This window comes from Mesoplodon densirostris, chromosome 6 (assembly GCF_025265405.1).
Source record: "Mesoplodon densirostris isolate mMesDen1 chromosome 6, mMesDen1 primary haplotype, whole genome shotgun sequence".
Classification (NCBI taxonomy): domain Eukaryota; kingdom Metazoa; phylum Chordata; class Mammalia; order Artiodactyla; family Ziphiidae; genus Mesoplodon; species Mesoplodon densirostris.
In genome coordinates, this window is record NC_082666.1 from 110,237,413 (window position 1) to 110,243,412 (window position 6,000).

Sequence of the window (6,000 nt, forward strand, 5' to 3'; positions counted from 1 at the left end):
CTGTTGTCTCTGATCTCTCCTGGTATCAATTTTTATGTTAGAGCAATCGGTGACTTACTCTGGGTTAATTAAGTAGAAAATAAACTATTAAAAAGATATTGGACAGTTTATAGAATCTCTAAATAAAAGATTCAACAAACAGGATTGGTGTTTGGAAGTTTAAACTTATGCCTAGGAATCATGCTGTAGAATTGGTCCAGGGAGCAACCTAGTGCAAGAGTCACTGGGCAGAGACACTTCAGCTAGAACTACAAATATCAATGATAGGGGATGCTAAATACAGTAATATGAATCACTGATACATTTATTCTGGATACTGAAAACTGTGTGTGCTTTCCACTGCCAGAATATATTCTAAGCAGTCGTTTCTTCTTGTCAGTAGCTTCTAGTCCAGTCTCCAGAATGGATATAACTGATTGTCAGAGCTAAGGTCATATGCTAGCCTATGGCTTTAAAGGACACTCAGAGATTAAGTAGCTGGCATTTTCAATCTCTATGAGAGACAGATTCTTCCTCATAAGATGGGGATTTCCATAACTTATATATGTGTTCATACACTGGACAAAAACGAGGAGCAGAACTCTCCATTAGAGTTTATTCATGAATAAATACCACATAAGTCATAATTTTCTTTACAATAATATTTTGGAAACAAGAATAAGGAAGTTATATATATATACATATATATATATATATATATATATATATGTATATATGGGTGTGTGTGTGTGTTTATAAATTCTGACTTTATATAAAGTAGGCCTTGGTTTTTTACTGTTACTGTTCTGAATGCAGAATGGGGATCCTTTTAGTTACAAAGAGGAAAATGAAAACTTTTTTCTGAACTAAACTACATGAAATGTGAACATGAAGATTAACATCATCTCTGAGGCAGGAACCTCAAAATTATACACCATCTCAATCAATGCTATTGTCAGTTCTTAGTTTTATTAATTATTAAAGGAAAATATATATCCAAGACATTCCTGCAAATAAATATTTTAGAATATGTCTGGCTTTTCCTGTACAGTGAAAACATTTTTATAATATGAAATGTAAGAACAGATGTTTTTCCAACGTAAGTTCTCGTTGCATATTCTCACATATTATAACCATATATAATTACTGTTAAATGAAAAGCCTGAATTAGATGAGTAAATTGTTACAGCCAGTGGTAAGAAAATTATTATATTTTTTTAGTACAGTATTTAAATTTGATATTTAAGAAACTTTTGAGGGACTTTTCATCTAGCTAATAAGTGAGTTAATTTAAAACAGAGAAACGTTGTGAAGAGTGGCACCATGATGTTTTTAGAATCAGAGGGATATGAATTCAAATTATTCAATGATAATTTTTGAGATCCTACCACAGCCAGGTACATGGCTTTTACATTTTCTCTAGGAATTTCATTTTCATCGTCTAAACAATAGATATAAAACATTGAACTAATGAAGTTTTTGAGAGCAGAACAAATCTTAAAGGCAAGACACAAAAAGGTGAAAACCTTTCCAAGTAACTTGACTATGTTCCAGAGCAAAACTCAATAATATTTATAGAAATACAAAAATATTCATCACTACTACAAGGCAAAATTAATAAGTTATGTCATCCAACCAAAGATTACCAGGCATACAAAGGGACAGGAAAAGATGAACTAGAATAAGAATAATCACTTGAGAGTGACCCAAAACTGGCACAGATGTTAGAATTAGAAGATAAGGAAGTCAAAATAGCTCTTATAATTGTACCACACATGTTAAAAAAAGTTATGTAGAAATATAGAAGATACATAAAAGAATCAAATTTAACTTCTAGAGATGAAAGCTACAGTTATTGAGATTAAAACAAAGCAACAAACAAATCATTTGATAGGTTTTGTGTGTTTGAAACTTTGTTGTTTGAAAATTTGTTTCATTTGTTCTACCAGTCAGACCTGGTAGAAGAAACAGTGTTTCTGGGTAAGAGATGATGAAAATACCAGTCCTCCGGTTAGTTCACTGTCACTCTCAGAGAGCTTAAAAGAGAACTCAGTGTGGTCGAACAGTAGCACAGAGAATAAGTTGGAGGGGGTTATTGCTGGAAGTGACAAAAGTATGACATGGCTTCCACTTTGGTGGGGTTCTTCCGTGTAAAAGAGGCAAGAATGAGGATGAACCCTAAACTCTTCCCATGCTGAAGCCACAGAGTGAACCCATCCCATGTTATTAGAGGCCACTGATACCAGAGGCAGAAGACCAGGATCATAACTGCTAATGGGCAGCTAATTGTGCTTGTAGTCAGAGGAGGGTCTCCCTCTTTCCCCCTTTTTCTTTTTAATTCTAAACTCAGGGTTATAATTAAACAAAACAGGAATTTAGAGAAGAGCATGTGGGAAGCTTTTTGGCTATTTGGAGTTGTTGCTTTGAACAAATATCCCCCCAATAAAAATAATAACATAATAATAGTGGTACATGAAATGTCCATATATTTACTTAAACGAATTCTTTAAAATTAGATGTAATTTTTGGTCTAGACTGCAAAAGCATTAAATTTCCCTTGTAGCAGTTACTGAAAAAAATTAAACATTTAAATTTTTTTACTTCATCAAGATTGAATTTCTCAATCAAACCACATATGATTAACCTGGTTTTCCAATGTATCTTTTATAACAGACACATAATCTGATAATAAACATGGCATTGTTTTCTAAATTATTTTTAATGACATACATGATAGAACAAGAGAGGATCTTGGCCCATTTAGCAAACCCCATACTTTTATTTTAATGGAACATATAGTTTAGGTAGAAAATATAGCCTAGTGGATTTAAAAAGAATTATCTTTGGAAATGAAAAATAATGGAACTGAAAGATTATGTATAAATTAGAGACTATAAGGATTTGATTTATTTGAAGCACAGAGTCCTTAAATTGTGCTTCTGGTTAAAAAACTGGCTTTAGACATTGGAGAAAGGTCTGTAATTTCTTCTACTACAGTCTGATATTTCAAGAGCTACCAAGAAAACACTGCTGAAAGGCTTTAGGTCTCAGAAGTTAAGACATAAGAGAAGTCAGATATCACCACTATGGTGGTAAATTCCCTCTATGCAAAACAATTTTTAAAAATTCCACTTCTCTCATTAGAATACCACAGTGCAGAACTTCCGTGGTGGCGCAGTGGTTAAGAATCCGCCTGCCAAGGCAGGGGACATGGGTTCGAGCCCTGGTCCAGGAAGATCCCACATGCCCAGAGCAACTAAGCCCATGCGCCATAACTACTGAGCCTGCATGGCACAACTACTGAAGCCCACGTGCCTAGAGCCCGTGCTCCTCAGCAAGCGAAGACACTGCAGTGAGAAACCCACACACCGCACTGAAGAGTAACCCCCACTCGCCGCAACTAGAGAAAGCCCACGTGCAGCAATGAAGAATCCAACGCAGCCAAAAATAAATAAAAATTAATTAATTAAAGAAGAAAAAAGAATACCACAGTGCAATGTCATCATCTCCTCAAGAAAAAGTGCCATATAATTCTGTTCTCTGTCTTCAGTGTTACGCAGTAAGACAAGATTTGTTTTCTCCAAGTCCCCCCTCCCTTTTTTTGGTCATTTCCCCCTCCTAGAAGAGAACCTTAGCTTAGATGAGAAAAGAAAGTTTCTATTATCATAACACCAAATAAAGGCTATCAACATTTGCAAGAGAAATTTTGATTGTAGATGTTTAACTGAAAGATTAAAACATATTTCCGTAGGACCTTCAAGGTACCTGACCTCTCCCACAGCCTATCTTGCTGAGAAGATGAAAGGAGCCTATTGACTGCTAATCAAGCCTTGCAGAGTAAGAAGAAAGCTAAAAAAAACCAAGGTCATGGTGAAGAGGAGAAAAGTTAGGGAGAACCTACAGAGATGCAGCTTTAAGCTGAAACCTGTATAGACTTTAAATGGAAAAGAGGAAAACACTATCCATGCTCTCCACTGTTCTCTATGTGTTTTGTATTGTCAAGTAGGCTTTTCTTCTAGTAACAGACCCACTTTCATGCTCTTCCAGATATTCAAGTCGACATAAATGAGGATTTATATACTTGTGGTCTTGTCTGAGATTACTGTACTGTGACATAACATATGGCTGTGCCTCCATCTAAGACTACCATAGAAATTAGCCAAGAAATACTCCACCGTTTATCTAAACTACCAGATTGTTGCTGAGGAAGGGGAGTGCTCACAGCTTTTGTAAACTGATGTAATGAATACTCTTTCAGCAGGGGAGTAACTTGAGAAAAGTAGTAATCTTGGCCTGGAAGCACTGGCCGAGTGTCAAGTTTGAGAATGCATGGTCTAACATGAATGCCTAGGTTAATACTTTCTAGTGAGTTTATTAGTTTCCCATAGGAAAATTTCCCAAGCTGTTATCAGGCTATGAAGAGAGGGAAGAAGTCTGGGGAAGGTCATTTGTGTATCTGCATCATCCAAAATGGATGATAGAAGGGAAATTAGATCGTTTATGAAGACGGAGGAAAAGTCCCTGAATGATATGGCAATATTGATGGGGGCAATGCAGTTGATACAGTATTTGACTCCAGCTACATTTGAAACAGGGCTTGAAACTAGTGAAAAGACAGCCAGTAGGTACGTGAGAAGAAGAATGCATTCTTTAGGAATTCATGATTCTCTGCCATTCTCAAATAATTCATTGAATAATTAATTGAGAGGATGGGTAAGGGAAATTGATTAAATAAGCTTTAGAGGAACTGATATAAATTATTTAGTGGACAGTGTATATTATGATTGATTTAAGAGATTTTCAAGGGTAATTTTGACTTTACTCCCTTAAACAATATTTTCCACTGATTTTAGCACCTAATCAAATATCAGAGTAATATTTGACTCCAATTTATGGACAGATTTGAATATACAAAATCTTAAGTAACCTAAGAATGGAAGGCAAGTTTAAAGAGAAGTTATAAGGTATGAATACACATTTTTCCTCTCAATAAGCAGTGCAAAAGGAGAACTACAGCTGTAGAACCCTAGAGTTTGTAGAGCTTTTCAGTGTGATTGAGCCATCAGAGATCAATGTTTTATGGTACCATAGTAGGAAATCCTATATTATGATATCATAGTACCGAAGTTAGTAATCTTATTCAATTGTGATGGTATTGTAAAAGACTAAGAAAGTTAGGATGTGTGTGTGTTTGTACTAAAGGAAGTTGAAGAAGAAACTATTAATCATTAATTTACTATATCCCAAATTCAGAATTCAGAAGTTGGCATGGTATAGATTCAGGAATTTTTTTGTCTGTGTTAGATTTAAGGAAGGAGTGAATATTATTTGATACCCATACGAAGACTAAACCTAAAGAGAATATAAATACTTTTTTCTAGGGAGATTTTTTTTCCTTTGAAAAAATGCTTCAGGGTAACACTAGAGTCTAAACTCTTTGGGGACAGTGGCTATTGGTGAGAGTATTTGGAAGTGTAGGTATAGTTAAATAATAAACTTGATTCTTGGAGTTAAGGACTCTGAAAAAGCAAGAAAAGTTACTTCTCTAAGGGCAAGATCACCTTAAGGAAGTTAATTTGAAAATGTCATTTAACAGGTGTGAGTTTTGACACACTTCAGTGAATATGTGCACCATGTTGTTTATTGACAAGGGGAAAAAGAATTACTTATCTCATTAACAAGACCACTTCTTACCAATCTGAAAGAACTAAAGATATTTGGAGAGTTCAGATGGTATTATAATTGATTCATCCAAGATTACTCCTAGAGTGAAATAAGTGGATTGGCATTCAGCATCTATTTGATCTATAGACATTTCCCTTTATTCGAGGTTTCATTTTCTGCTGTTTTAGTTACCCACGGTCAATCGAAGTCCAAAAGTATTAAATAGAAACTCCCAGAAATAAAGAATTCATAAATTTCTGAGTAGTGTGATGAAATCTTGTATCATCCATCCACCCACCGGGGTATGGACCATCCCTTTGTCTGGCGTATCTCACCCCTTAGTCACTTAGTAGCCCT